The sequence below is a fragment of the Coregonus lavaretus genome (genome assembly GCF_964263955.1).
Source record: "Coregonus lavaretus genome assembly, contig: HAP1_SCAFFOLD_1765, whole genome shotgun sequence".
NCBI lineage: Eukaryota > Metazoa > Chordata > Actinopteri > Salmoniformes > Salmonidae > Coregonus > Coregonus lavaretus.
Genome location: NW_028166647.1, coordinates 57,489 through 74,081, shown reverse-complemented (window position 1 = coordinate 74,081; position 16,593 = coordinate 57,489).

The window sequence follows — 16,593 nt, the reverse complement described above, 5'->3', positions numbered from 1 at the left end:
GTCCCCCTGCTTAAGCCAGTACATGTCCAGGCCCGTCTGAAGTTTGCTAGAGTGCATTTGGATGATCCAGAAGAGGATTGGGAGAATGTCGTATGGTCAGATGAAACCAAAATAGAACTTTTTGGTAAAAACTCAACTCGTCGTGTTTGGAGGACAAAGAATGCTGAGTTGCATCCAAAGAACACCATACCTACTGTGACGCATGGGGGTGGAAACATCATGCTTTGGGGCTGTTTTTCTGCAAAGGGACCAGGACGACTGATCCGTGTAAAGGAAAGAATGAATGGGGCCATGTATCGTGAGATTTTGAGTGAAATCCTCCTTCCATCAGCAAGGGCATTGAAGATGAAACGTGGCTGGGTCTTTCAGCATGACAATGATCCCAAACACACGGGCCCGGGCAACGAAGGAGTGGCTTCGTAAGAAGCATTTCAAGGTCCTGGAGTGGCCTAGCCAGTCTCCAGATCTCAACCCCATAGAAAATCTTTGGAGGGAGTTGAAAGTCCCTGTTGCCCAGCGACATCCCCAAAACATCACTGCTCTAGAGGAGATCTGCATGGAGGAATGGGCCAAAATACCAGCAACAGTGTGTGAAAACCTTGTGAAGACTTACAGAAAACGTTTGACCTGTGTCATTGCCAACAAAGGGTATATAACAAAGTATTGAGAAACTTTTGTTATTGACCAAATACTTATTTTCCACCATAATTTGCAAATAAATTCATTAAAAATCCTACAATGTGATTTTCTGGATTTTCTCATTTTGTCTGTCATAGTTGACGTGTACCTATGATGAAAATTACAGGCCTCTCTCATCTTTTTAAGTGGGAGAACTTGCACAATTGGTGGCTGACTAAATACTTTTTTTCCCCACTGTAACTACTGTTCCCTGAAGGAGGGAACGAGGTATAACATATTTTTGCCCCACACCGTCAGGGGGTTGGGGCTTGCTGAAGAGCGGTGCTGAATTGAAGAAATGGATGCGAACCCCAGTATTATAGCCAGGAAGGTGGGGCTTCCTAGGGTGGGCTCGGCATCCATTGGCCCGCTGGGTGTGATTTCAGTTTGCTTCAGGTGAATAGGATTGGTTGTTGACTCCCCATAGTATGTTATACCATGTTCCCTCCTTCAGGAAACAGTAGTTATATTCATAACTGTACGTTCTCACATGGTGTCTCTGAGAGAGAGACGTTCTCACATGGTGTCTCTGAGAGAGAGACGTTCTCATATGGTGTCTCTGAGAGGAGAGAGGTTCTCACATGGTGTCTCTGAGAGGAGAGAGGTTCTCACATGGTGTCTCAGAGAGAGAGGTTCTCACATGGTCTCTGAGAGGAGAGAGGTTCTCACATGGTGTCTCTGAGAGGAGAAAGGTTCTCACATGGAGTCTCAGAGGAGAAAGGTTCTCACATGGTGTCTCTAAGAGGAGAACGGTTCTCTCATGGTGTCTCTAAGAGGAGAACGGTTCTCTCATGGTGTCTCTGAGAGGAGAGAGGTTCTCACATGGAGTCTCTGAGAGGAGAGAGGTTCTCACATGGTGTCTCTGAGAGGAGAGAGGTTCTCACATGGAGTCTCTGAGAGGAGAGAGGTTCTCACATGGTTTCTCTGAGAGGAGAGAGTTTCTCACATGGTGTCTCTGAGAGGAGCGAGGTTCTCACATGGAGTCTCTAAGAGAAGAAAGGTTCTCACATGGTGTTCCAGACTGAGACAAGAGGCTCTTTTCCAGTTCATCAGCATGACAATGTGGGTCTCACTCCTACATCCACTCACCACTGCCAGCCTGTCACCAGTCAGTGTGTGTGTGTGTGTGTGTGTGTGTGTGTGTGCGTGCGTGCGTGTGTTGTTTACGTGTGTGCGTGTAAGCGCCAGCCTTGCCAGCTTGGCACCAGTCTGAGGGCATCCTCTCAAGAGAGCCACATCTCACCCTTACATCCATTCACCACTGCCAGCCTGTCACCAGTCACTGTGTGTGTTTGTGTGTCTGTGTGTCTGTGTGTGTTAGAGTGGGTGTGTGTGTGTGTGTGTGTGTGTGTGTGTGTGTGTGTGTGTAAGCGACAGCCTTGCCAGCTTGGCACCAGTCTGAGGGCATCCTCTCAACAGAGCCACATCCTGCCTTGCCATGAAAACCATATGGCTCAAAGAGAAGTGCTCCAAAGCAGCCATCACATAGAGAACAAGCTATAGAGAACAAGAGCTGGCAGACTCACACTGACATGAGCCAATTAGGTATTAAAGGAGCTTTAAAGGGGAATGAAAGTGGATGTTATGTTGCTCCATTACGACATGCTCTGGCCTAAAGCTGAATGGATTGTAATACATATTACAGTGGAACATATTGATATAATGATACTCACTCACGCAATGAATGTAAAATCAAATTGAATTGACTTTAAATGGAATTGACCCAGATCCATCTATTGCACATCTATTACAATTAATGCATTACAATACAAATGAGGAAACGCTGCTTGACGACTACATTGTCTGACTAATCGTTGTGCTTGTTTACCTAGACAACAAAACAACAACAACAAGTCCATGCAGTAAAGGTCTGAGGATAGAACTGACCTGAGTTGTTTTGATTTATCCAGGAACAGAGCAGGGTTATGTTGAGGCTTTATGTATCCATGAGTGACTCATGTTTGAACACACAAAGAGAAACAATGAGTACCTATCATCAGACAGCATTCAGCGTTCAGCACGACTTCTTAACAGCAACGACAAAACAAAAGGGTCTAATGGTAGCAGACCAATATTATTATATCATGATGAACAGTGATGCATGGTCAAAAACAATAGCTGATCTCTGGTCACGGAGAAGAAAGTAACCATTCCTATTCTTTCAATGCAAAGGGGCATTTTCATGCAAAAGGTGTGTAGACTGTTGGGCAAAAGAAAAAGGGGTTAAACTGCATTTACTTGCGTGTATCCTCCCCTACCTCACTGGTGATGAAGTAAACATAGATCATCTTCCTGGATAAATATTTCATGCAATGACCAACAGAGAAATCAGAGATCATATGTCTGTATACAGCGTATTCTCATTTTCAGTCTGAAGTCTGATTGGCACACAAGGCTAAACAGTCTGAAGTCTGATTGGCACACAAGGCTAAACAGTCTGAAGTCTGATTGGCACACAAGGCTAAACAGTCTGAAGTCTGATTGGCACACAAGGCTAAACAGTCTGAAGTCTGATTGGCACACAAGGCTAAACAGTCTGAAGTCTGATTGGCACACAAGGCTAAACAGTCTGAAGTCTGATTGGCACACAAGGCTAAACAGTCTGAAGTCTGATTGGCACACAAGGCTAAACAGTCTGAAGTCTGATTGGCACACAAGGCTAAACAGTCTGAAGTCTGATTGGCACACAAGGCTAAACAGTCTGAAGTCTGATTGGCACACAAGGCTAAACAGTCTGAAGTCTGATTGGCACACAAGGCTAAACATAAGGTCAAAGGCAGAGTGACAACAGAAAGACAATAAAGATGAAAAAGTGAATGTCTGTTGAACTGAATATAAAGTACTGTACAGTATGTTATGTTTTTTCCCAGTGAAATACAGGCTTTCATCTTTCTCTGTGTGTGTGAGCGGCCCACACACACACACACACACACACACACACACATTTCATAATGGCTCTGGCTTGTGACGTTATTCTGAGAAATACCAGCAGAAAGGGCAGCCAGAATTGACTTATGTATGACAGATATCACATACCGTATGCCCTACAAAGGCACAAGACTTTGATTTCTTTCAGAGAGAAAAAAATGGTGATGGAGAGAAAGAGCAAGAGAAAAAGCACAAGAAAGAGAGAGAATAATAGAGAAAGAGAGAGAAACAAACAGATGAAGAGAAAACATGAGAATGAGAGCGACTGAGCATGGGAGAGATCTGTACGAGAGAGAGATCACACATGGTCGTGTGTGTGTGAGAGAGAGAGAAAGAGAGAGAGAGAGAGAGAGAGAGAGAGATGGATGATTCACGATAATCAGTAATATAATCTTCTCCTCTATGACTGACTGCTGCTGAACGCTTGGGAGGCGTGTTGCCATGGTGTGGGAAGATGTTCTGCCTGTAAAAGCCATTACCAATCAGGTTAAGGCACTAACACGGGGAGTAGAGAGAGAGATGGATGGAGAGGAAGGAGAGCGAGAGAGAGAGAGATAGAGAAAAGAAGAGGCAACACACAACTAATCTGAGCCACACACACACACACACACCATACCAGTAAGCAATTTATGATATGAGCTGTGTTTTAAATTGTACTTAATATGATTACTACTGGTAGTGTATATGGCGCTGCAGACAAATATTATTTTATTCACTGCAAATGGTTCAAAGCCTGGCCCGGTGCTGTGTTGCAAAAACCTCTGGGAGTGTCAGTCAGAACTAAGAATGGATTTCATCTGAGAGGAGGAACAGAAACCAAGCAACAGTACTTTCATAATTTCCACATAGACCACTGTTAAATAAAAAAGAGTGCAAGCTTCCTCTTGCGAAACATCCCTTTCTGGAAGTTACAGACATTCATTCTCAGAGATGAATTAGATGCAGAAACGAGCTGAAGAGAGGGCGGTCTACACCTTTCATTTCAAATGAAAACCAAAAGGACTAAAGTACATTAAAAAGTACTTGAAAACACAACAAAGGAACAGGGCATCTTGAATAACACCATTTTAACACCAATATGAATGCTGTTCTCACCCACACCCATAGTTCAACCAGACAATAACATCATATGATCAATTAGCAGTTCATGTTATCCACAGCAACTTACAAGTAACAAGAATCTGCCATCGGTTTTTGTGTTTGTTTTTTAAAGCGACTTTGAGATTCTGTTTGTAATGAAAAGTACTATATAAAATAAATATATTATTATCATCATTATTATTATTATTATATAGCTGTATATTGACAGTAGCTATGGAGGGCATCAAACCCACAACATACAGGTTGCCTTTCCCTGATCCAACCAACTGAATCATGGTGACCACAGCTACACAGCTTGATGGGTCCAAAACCAAGGCCCTGTCTGTTTTGATCCTTTGTTGTCTGGTCTGTATTTAGGATGTTGTATGTATCCTCTGGGGACTCATCAGAGCTCTAATAATAATTAAGCAGCAACCTCTGCCTGGACTGACTGGGTAAGAAAGGAGGGTTTACTGATTACACCAGCCGACATGTCTCTCCTCTCTCCAGAGGACTAAGAATAGCATAGAGCCACTCACTCCCCTAGGAGACAGGGATGGTGGTAGGGAAGTGGGTTGTTAAAGGAAAGGAAAACGCTATATTTTTGGCACATCCTAATTATTTCCTTATTGTAGCCTATGCATTCCCAACCCAGTATCACAGATTATTGTGAAATAGACACAAATTGATTATTGGAAATTCGTGACAGGCACACAAATACACTTATTTTTTCATGTGCATTATACGATTTTGTATACAGTGAATTTGATCACAGATAAAGGCAGTAGGTTCATTAAGACAGAAATGATAGGAAGGAGGTTTTCGAATCTCATCATGGACAACTTTAGCATTTTAGCTAATTAGCAACTTTGCAACTACTTACTACTTTTTAGCTACTTTGCAACTACATAGCATGTTAGCTTCCCCTTCCCCTTCCCCTAATCCTTTAACCTAACTTCTAACCTTAACCCTTTAACTACTTAGCTAACATGTTACATAACCCTAACCTTAACCTCTAACCCTAACCTAGCTAACGTTAGCCATCTAGCTAGCTTAGGTAATGTTAGCCACAACAAATTGGAATTTGTGTAATATACACAAATGTGTTATGAAGAAAGAAAATCGTGTAATACACACAAAATGCATTGTGATGAAAATCGTGTAGTACACATGAAAACGTGGACTTTTTTGTGTGCCTGTCAACAATTTTGAATAAGCAATTTGTGTCTAGTTCATAATAAGCTGTGATAATGTGTTGCAACCTTGTTCCATAAGGAAAACCCACTTTATCTAATCACTCAATTGTATAATATCCATAGGGAAGGGGATATTCTGACTGTCTTTGTTTTAAAATACGAGGAAGCAGCTGCCAGTTGTCAAACAGTCCTAATTCAAGTCTAATCAATCCTCGATGAAGGGGTCTTTACTCAAGGAGACACACACACACCGTGTTCATGTGCTAATAAATTATGAGCACACACACTCTACAAATCACCACAGTTTTCAGTCAGGCATCTAGGGGATGTCCAAGGATCCTTGATGGAGGGCCTTTGAATCACACAAAGCCCTCTCGTTGAGAAACAATCGATAATCTGCCTTTATCTTCATACGTTTACCTTGAACTGGGGGCTGAACAGGAAATTGATATTTCATTTTTGATAAGGAACAGGCTATTATCTTCTTTTTTTCTGGAAACAATGGCTGCAGGAGTATCAGCGTGCTTGTCAGGGTCTCTCTCTCTCTCTCTCTCTCTCTCTCTCTCTCTCTCTCTCTCTCTCTCTCTCTCTCTCTCTCTCTCTCTCTCTCTCTCTCTCTCTCTCTCTCTCTCTCTCTCTCTCTCTCTCTCTCTCTCTCTCTCTCTCTCTCTCTCTCTCTCTCTCTCTCTCTCTCTCTCTCTCTCTCTCTCTCTCTCTCTCTCTCTCTCTCTCTCTCTCTCTCTCTCTCTCTCTCTCTCTCTTCTCTCTCTCTCTCTTCTCTCTCTCTCTCTCTCTCTCTCTCTCTCTCTCTCTCTCTCTCTCTCTCTCTCTCTCTCTCTCTCTCTCTCTCTCTCAGCTCAGACTGACTGAATATGAAGATCAACCACACTCTTCCTCTCCTCCTCTCCTGTCCCCGATTCCTTTGTCCTGCTGGTAAAAATACATTTCCAACATGTCTGGACATTAGTCAGCAGCATGAACAGCACTGCAGTCCACCACCAAGATGAAAGAGAGCTTTGAAATTAAATATGCCCCACAGCCTGTGGCCTTTTGTGTGTGTGTGTGTGTGTATGGTGGGGTGGGGGGGGGGGGGGGGGTAGAGACCGAGCCTCACACCCTCCCGCACCATGGGGTGTTTCAAACAATTGCTTTTTAATATGAGGAGGGGGGGGGGGGGGGGGATTCAATTCTTAGAGATTATCCTTTTAACCCTACTACAAAGAGCTCTCACCCCAGCTGCAGACACAAAGGCTCTCTAAGATTACTATACACTCCGATACCATCTGAAGTAATATTCTGTACTCTGAATATGTGTTTGGCAGGCATGCCTCATTGACTTGCCACTTACAGTTATACTGCTGCCTGCTGGAGGAAAGAGAAGGGGTATTTGAACTTGAACAACCCTGTGTTGTGTTCACACTTGATGTCCTAGTGTGTTGGAAAACTTACAGCCTGTTTGAACTAAACAGAGTATCAGCTAAACTCACTAAATTAATTAAATACAGTAATTGTAATCTGAATCACCCTGTTTCTTTTGATACTTTAATTTAATACACAGTTTTAAATTGGCGCAGTGGTCTAAGGCTGTACCACTAGAGATCCTGGTTCGAATCCAGGCTCTGTCGTAGCCAGCCACGACCGGGAGACCCATGGGGCGGCGCACAATTGGCCCAGTGTCGTCCAGGGTAGGGGAGGGAATGGCCGGCAGGGATGTAGCTCAGTTGGTAGAGCATGGCGTTTGCAACGCCAGGGTTGTGGGTTCAATTCCCACGGGGGGCCAGTATGAAAAAAATGAATAATAATGTATGCACTAACTGTAAGTCGCTCTGGATAAGAACGTCTGCTAAATGACAAAAAAACAAGAAAATACAACAACAACAAAAAGACTCGCAGTAATAGTCAAGTCAAGGTAAGAGCAGTAGAACTAGCAGTAGAGACAGCAGTAGAGCCAGCAGTAGACAGTAGAGACAGCAGTAGAGCCAGCAGTAGACAGTAGAGACAGCAGTAGAGCCAGCAGTAGACAGTAGAGACAGCAGTAGAGCCAGCAGTAGACAGTAGAGACAGCAGTAGAGCCAGCAGTAGACAGCAGTAGAGACAGCAGTAGACAGTAGAGACAGCAGTAGAGCCAGCAGTAGACAGTAGAGACAGCAGTTGAGACAGCAGTAGACAGTAGAGACAGCAGTAGAGCCAGCAGTAGACAGTAGAGACAGCAGTAGAGCCAGCAGTAGACAGCAGTAGAGACAGCAGTAGAGACAGCAGCAGACAGTATAGACAGCAGTAGAACCAGCAGTAGAGACAGCTGTAAGTCACTCTGGACAGCAGTAGAGATAGCAGTAGAGACAGCGGTAGAGACAGCAGTAGACAGTAAAGACAGCAGTAGAACCAGCAGTAGACAACGGTAGAGACAGCAACAGACAGCAGTAGAGACAGCAGTAGAGACAGCAGTAGAGACAGGAGTAGACAGTAGAGACAGCAGTAGAACCAGCAGTAGAGACAGGGGTAGACAGCAGTAGAGACAGCAGTAGAGACAGTAGAGACAGTAGAGACAGCAGTAGAGACAGTAGTAGAACCAGCAGTAGAGACAGCAGTAGAGACAGCAGTAGACAATGGTAGAGACAGCAATAGAGACAGTAGAGACAGCAGTAGAACCAGCAGTAGAGACAGCAGTAGAGACAGGGGTAGACAGTAAAGCCAGCAGTAGAGACAGGGGTAGACAGTAAAGCCAGCAATAGAGACAGGGGTAGACAGTAAAGCCAGCAGTAGAGACAGGGGTAGAGAGTAAAGCCAGCAGTAGAGACAGGGGTAGAGAGTAAAGCCAGCAGTAGAGACAGGGGTAGACAGTAAAGCCAGCAGTAGAGACAGGGGTAGAGAGTAAAGCCAGCAATAGAGACAGGGGTAGACAGTAAAGCCAGCAGTAGAGACAGGGGTAGAGAGTAAAGCCAGCAGTAGAGACAGGGGTAGACAGTAAAGCCTGCAGTAGAGACAGGGGTAGACAGTAAAGCCAGCAGTAGAGACAGGGGTAGACAGTAAAGCCTGCAGTAGAGACAGGGGTAGACAGTAAAGCCAGCAGTAGAGACAGGGGTAGACAGTAAAGCCAGCAGTAGAGACAGGGGTAGACAGTAAAGCCAGCAGTAGAGACAGGGGTAGACAGTAAAGCCAGCAATAGAGACAGGGGTAGACAGTAAAGCCAGCAGTAGAGACAGGGGTAGACAGTAAAGCCAGCAGTAGAGACAGGGGTAGACAGTAAAGCCAGCAGTAGAGACAGGGGTAGACAGTAAAGCCGTAAAGCCAGCAGTAGAGACAGCTGTAGACAGCAGTAGAGGCTCTGTGCCGCTCTAAGGTCATTAATTAGCTATGTGAGGGGGATTTTGGAGCACAGCGTTGTCTGTGCTGTCACTGGGCATTTAACATGGCATTCAGCTGATAAGCTTGAACTAAATCCTCTTTGTCACACATACAACATTCTCTCTCTCTCTCTCTCTCTCTCTCTCTCTCTCAATTTCAATTTAAGGGCTTTATTGGCATGGGAAACGTATGTTAACATTGCCAAAGCAAGTGAAGTAGATAGTAAACAAAAGTGAAATAAACAATAAATATTAATAGTAAACATTACACTCAGAAGTTCCAAAAGAATAAAGACATTTCAAATGTCATATTATGTCTATATACAGTGTTGTAATGATGTGCAAATAGTTAAAGTACAAATGGGAAAATAAATAAACATAAATATGGGTTGTATTTACAATGGTGTTTGTTCTTCACTGGTTGCCCTTTTCTTGTGGCAACAGGTCACAAATCTTGCAGCTGTGATGGCACACTGTGGTTTTTCACCCAGTAGATAAGGGAGTTTATCAAAATTGGGTTTGTTTTCGAATTCTTTGTGGATCGCTGTAATCTGAGGGAAATATGTCTTCTCTTGAGAGCCAGGTCTGCCTACGGCAGCCTTTCTCAATAGCAAGGCTATGCTCACTGAGTCTGTACATAGTCAAAGCTTTCCTTAAGTTTGGGTCAGTCACAGTGGTCAGGTATTCTGCCACTGTTGACCAGTCTCACAGTCTGTCTCTTACAATATAGCTAGGCCGCATTCGTTTTTCCTGCTAGTAGACCAGAGGGACAGAGAATGAACTCGAGGTTTCAGACACCGCCCTCCCTTCACTCTTTCTGCTGCCCTCTTATCAGCCTAGTGCCACAGACCACACTGAGTGGTCAATTACTGTAGGTCATCGCACAGAGAGGCCATTGCACAGAGAGGGTATCGCACAGACAGACACACACACACACACACACACACATACTGCTGAGAGGAGCAAGCTCCTCAAACAATGCTGCACAATAAGCAGGAGACACTCATAAAAAAAGAAATAGGTTACAGAAACACTACAGTACAGGAACTAATCAGGACACAAGCTGCAGAGCACACTCTTTTCTGGACAGGTCAGCAACTTGGAAATGTTCTAGAGCGCTCAAATGCTCTAAATGCTCAAATTCCAAGATCTGCCCTGCCCCAGCCAGTTAATCAGGGTACAGCAGCCCTACTTGATGTAGCACATTGGGATGTGTGAAACTTACTCTTCAGTCTGAAGTGTCCCCACTTGCACCAGCAAATAGCTAGCTTTTTGCATGGCGCCCACTGGTAAGACGCTGTAGGAGGGCAGTCACGTGTGCTAGCAAGGCAGATGTCTTGGGTTCGAGCCTCGGTGTGAGCCAAAGCACGAGGAAGTGGTACTCGCTAAGCAAAGCAGTAAGACGTCCTTTACATTGGCAAAGCCACATTCGGTGGAGTGGTGTGGTGGAATCCACACTCTTCACTACTTGATCTTATACTATTTAAATTAAACTTTCACAGATCTCCCCACGCGATAGAAGTCTGATTAAATAGCACTGCTGGTCAACTGACACTGACAGACACTGACAGCGAGTCTCAGTCCAACGGCCTTTAGCTTTAAGATGATATTTGTTTCATGGAGGGGTCTGCTTGCATAATGATTCTCACTGACTAACCTGGCACAAACAGTTACTGTCAGCTGTACTAAACTCATAGGGCATTCACAAGTTTTATTATTCAAGAATCAATAGTATGTCATTTTAGTTTAAATTACCATTGAAGAGCAGGAAATCCTACAGATTGTGGCTTTAATGTTAGGATATGGGGTAGGTAAACGGATCCTAGACCTTTCTGAGGGTAACTTCTAACCAGAGCAGGGCACGTGCCACAGCCTTGTGCCTCTGAGTGGAGGTTGTTGAAGTGACACTACACTGCTGTTGTTGACATGGCATCGCCCCCCATGGTGGAGGTTGTTGAAGTGACACTACACTGTTGTTGTTGATATGGCATGGCCCCCCATGGTGGCCCCCTGGGTATCACTGCTCTGTGTGGATCTGTTCCAGGATCTGTTACACTACCAGTCACAGCACACACCAACCAGCAGCCTAAGCCAATTGGCTGGCCGCAGCCATGGACGTAAACCAAGGTCAGTTCTACCTCCTCCCTCCAGCAGAGAGGCTCAAGGTCAGTTCTACCTCCCCCCTCCAGCAGAGAGGCGCAAGGTCAGTTCTACCTCCTCCCTCCAGCAGAGAGGCTCAAGGTAAGATGTTCCACTGCCATCACCACACTCTCCTCTATCAGTATATCAACACACAAACACACACATGAATGCATGCATATGGCCGTACACACAGGTATGTAAACAATAAACATAGCCTGAAAGTATTTATGTGAAGGAGAAAGAGTGGCATAAAAACACACTCAACATGGATGGCCAACAGTACATTTAAACCTACCCAACAACAGTCCAGTTTGAGACTGGCTACACATTGGGGGGGGGGGGGGGGCTGAGAGGAACACAGAACACCAGACATGTTGCCTATATAGAGGACCTCTCACTGTGTATTATGTAAGACAGCAGACTACACCACAACATTCCTCCATCTCTAGCTCTCAGGGGACATCTGATGGATAGGTTTATATCTAATACAAGGCTCCATTTCAGAATATATACGCTATGAACGCCGATCCATAAGCTAAGAGGCTATTGGGCACACCCATTAACATTGAATGTAACTCCTGACTGCAATGATCTTCAGAACTAGGCTACTTCATAGCAGAATATCTCCAACTACAGCGCTCAATGTGCTGACTGACTGGCTAATGACTTCCTCTGTGTGATTCTCCATTACACAGTGCATATTAAACAAGCAGCAAAAATCCTCTCGACTCGCTCAGAGACCATAAACATAGGCAAAATAGACACAGGCACACACTACTCACTGTTGAACTCCCTGTGGCGGGCCCGGGCCCTCCAGGGCCGGTTGCGGATCCAGTGCAGCCGTCGAGACAGTTCCATGGCCTGTTGCCAGCAGTGTGCCGTGGCGCGAGTCATCCACCATCCGCCTCGTCCCCGAGACAGGAGCTCATCCCTGGGCTTTAGTGGCCCAGCCCAGCTCTGGGCCTGTCCCTACGATATGAAGTTCCTATGGATCTCAAGTCAGTCTGACTGGGTTGGTCTGTTTGTTTACAGCCAGTTCTGGCCCTACCAGAGAGTCTAGTGAGAACACTGTGGTGTGGATCATCTCTCCTCTCTCCCCCTTCTTTCTCTCAGCTCTATCTTTAATGCATGAGTCTGTGGAACCAAACTCCCTGGGCTGAGCGGAAGGCTCAGACACACACACACACACACACACACACACACACAGTGAGGGACGCGTACACATACAGAAACACCCTCCCCTGGCCTTAGCACCTATCAATGGGATGCATCTGAGACGAGGACAGGAGTGCGCACCCTGCTGAAACGTAATCCGCTACGGTCCTGTCCGGACCAGAGGGGAGGGGTGAGGACAAGAGACGGTCACACACACACACATGGAGGGATGGAATTCCTCTTGTGGACCTGACTCAACACAAGGCCATAATCTATAGGGCCTACTGCACTGTCCTCACAAATAAACAAATATCATCTTCAGTTGGCTGAATCCCAACAGATGACTTGACATTCATTTCGCCTGCAAATCCATCATGTGCTTGCTTAGTGATGTTGCACTAGAGGGATCTCTAGTGGACAACCCTCTCAGTTGTTGTTATGTACAGTACAATGCATTCAGAAACTATTCACACCCCTTGACTTTTTCCACATTTTGTTGCGTTACAGCCTGATTTCAAATGGATGAAATATATTTTTCTCACCCATCTACACACAATACCCCATAATGACAAAGTGAAAACATTATTTAAATTTTAGCAAATGTATTGAAAATGAAATACAGAAATAGAGTATTTAATTTACGTAAGTATTCATACCCGAGTCAATACTTTGTAGAAGCACCTTTGGCAGCGATTACAGCTGAGTCTTTCTAGGTAAGCCTCTAAGAGCTTTCCACACCTGGATTGTGCAACATTTGTCCATTATTATTTTCCAAATTCTTCAAGCTCTGTCAAATTGGTTGTTGATCATTGCCTGTTGAAAAACAAATTACACACCATAACACCTCCTCCTCCATGCTTTACGGTGGGAAATACACATGCGGAGATCATCCGTTCACCCACACCGCGTCTCACAAAGACATGGCGGTTGGAACCAAAAATCTCAAATTTGGACTCCAAACCAAAGGACACATTTCCACCGGTCCAATGTCCATTGCTCGTGTTTCTTGGCCCAAGCAAGTCTCTTCTTATTATTGGTGTCCTTTAGTAGTGGTTTCTTTGCAGCAATTCGACCATGAAGGCCTGATTCACACAGTCTCCTCTGAACAGTTGATGTTGAGATGTGTCTGTTACTTGAACTCTGTGAAGCATTTATTTGGGCTGCAATTTCTGAGGCTGGTAACTCTAATGAACTTATCCTCTGCAGCAGAGGTAACTCTGGGTCTTCCATTCCTGTGGCGGTCCTCATGAGAGCCAGTTTCATCATAGCGCTTGATGGTTTTTGCGACTGCACTTGAAGAAACTTTCAAAGTTCTTGAAATGTTCTGTATTGACTCACCTCCATGTCTTAAAGTAATGATGGACTGTCATTTCTCTTTGCTTATTTGAGCTGTTCTTGCCATAATATGGACTTGGTCTTTTACCAAATATGGATATCTTCTGTACCTTGTCACAACACAACTGATTGGCTGAAACGCATTAAGGAAAGAAATTCCACAAATTAACTTTTAAGAAGGCACACCTGTTAATTGAAATGCATTCCAGGTGACTACCTCATGAAGCTGGTTGTGAGAATGCCAAGAGTGTGCAAAGCTTTCATCAAGGCAAAGGGTGGCTATTTGAAGAATCTCAAATATAAAATATATTTTGATTTGTTTAACACTTTTTTGGTTACTACATGATTCCATATGTGTTATTTCATAGTTTTGATAGAAGGCCGCACAACAATATAAAAAATAGCCTACATTTGGTCTGGCAGATAACACATTTACAAAAGGCACAAGTGCAAACCATACTCTGGTTGCATATAATACTCTTACAAGATGAACAAGAGAAACTGTACACACCACTGATTTTGCTCAGTCGGTTTTCCCCTTTGTGAGAGATTTAATTCAAGTTCAGACACCCAAATATAACATTCCTACTAAAGATACCAGTACTACAGATTGAGGCAGAAAGGCCTGTTGTTCTGTAATGGATAGTTATGGTCCTAGTCGCTCATTGTGAAGTTAAACCTTAGATTTGTAAAGTAACATGCTTTACACATACAGTGGGGAGAACAAGTATTTGATACACTGCAGATTTAGCAGGTTTTCCTACTTACAAAGCATGTAGAGGTCTGTAATTTTTATCATATGTACACTTCAACTGTGAGAGACGGAATCTAAAACAAAAATCCAGAAAATCACATTGTATGATTTTTAAGTAATTAATTTGCATTTTATTGCATGACATAAGTATTTGATACATCAGAAAAGCAGAACTTAATATTTGGTACAGAAACCTTTGTTTGCAATTACAGAGATCATACGTTTCCTGTAGGTCTTGACCAGGTTTGCATTTTATTGCATGACATAAGTATTTGATCACCTACCAACCAGTAAGAATTCCGGCTCTCACAGACCTGTTCGTTTTTCTTTAAGAAGCCCTCCTGTTCTCCACTCATTACCTGTATTAACTGCACCTGTTTGAACTCGTTACCTGTATAAAAGACACCTGTCCACACACGCAATCAAACAGACTCCAACCTCTCCACAATGGCCAAGACCAGAGAGCTGTGTAAGGACATCAGGGATAAAATTGTAGACCTGCACAAGGCTGGGATGGGCTACAGGACAATAGGCAAGCAGCTTGGTGAGAAGGCAACAACTGTTGGCGCAATTATTAGAAAATGGAAGTTCAGAAGATCCAGAGGAGGAATGGGAGAAGGTCATGTGGTCTGATGAGACAAAAATAGAGCTTTTTGGTCTAAACTCCACTCACCGTGTTTGGAGGAAGAAGGATGAGTACAACCCCAAGAACACCATCCCAACCGTGAAGCATGGAGGTGGAAACATCATTCTTTGGGGATGCCTTTCCGCAAAGGGGACAGGACGACTGCACCGTATTGAGGGGAGGATGGATGGAGCCATGTATCGCGAGATCTTGGCCAACAACCTCCTTCCCTCAGTAAGAGCATTGAAGATGGGTCGTGGCTGGGTTTTCCAGCATGACAACGACCCGACACACACAGCCAGGGCAACTAAGGAGTGGCTCCGTAAGAAGCATCTCAAGGTCCTGGAGTGGCATAGCCAGTCTCCAGACCTGAACCCAATAGAAAATCTTTGGAGGGAGCTGAAAGTCCATATTGCCCAGCGACAGCCCCGAAACCTGAAGGATCTGGAGAAGGTCTGTATGGAGGAGTGGGCCAAAATCCCTGCTGCAGTGTGTGCAAACCTGGTCAAGACCTACAGGAAACGTATGATCTCTATAATTGCAAACAAAGGTTTCTGTACCAAATATTAAGTTCTGCTTTTCTGATGTATCAAATACTTATGTCATGCAATAAAATGCAAATTAATTACTTAAAAATCATACAATGTGATTTTCTGGATTTTTGTTTTAGATTCCGTCTCTCACAGTTGAAGTGTGCCTATGATAAAAATTACTCTACATGCTTTATAAGTAGGAAAACCTGCAAAATCAGCAGTGTATCAAATACTTGTTCTCCCCACTGTACCTGTATACACCCTTTGAATTAGGAATGACGGTAGGAAACACCTATTTCAGTCATGTGGATGGACTGTTTCAAGTTGGTTAATTTCTTAAAATGTCACCGGTACTTTGGAATCCAGTCATGCAGTAACCTAGAGTAAAAATAATTGCAGAAAGTAACAAAAACCAACAGCAGTCAAAAAAGTGACGTCACCAAGAGTGAGATTGATAACAGAAGTGAGATGGGTCTACTACAGTCCACATTTGTTCTGCCATAACCTGGCCTGAACAATTCCCAAATGTAAAAACGAGTTTATCTGCTTCATAGATAAAATCTGTCGATGTGCCCTTGAGCAAGGCACTTAACCCTAATTGCTAATTTAAGTCACTCTGGATAAGAGCGTCTGCTAAATTATTTTAATTAAAAATGTATCCCTGCCCACTGAGAACAATAAAAAGTGAACAAAAAAACCCTCCAAAAACATTAAAATGGCAGTCATACATCATGGAATTGTTTCCATTTCACACTCAGTTCATGTAATACAAACAAATTGATTTGATTGACAGGTGAAGGGACTTGCTAAAAACAGCTTTGGA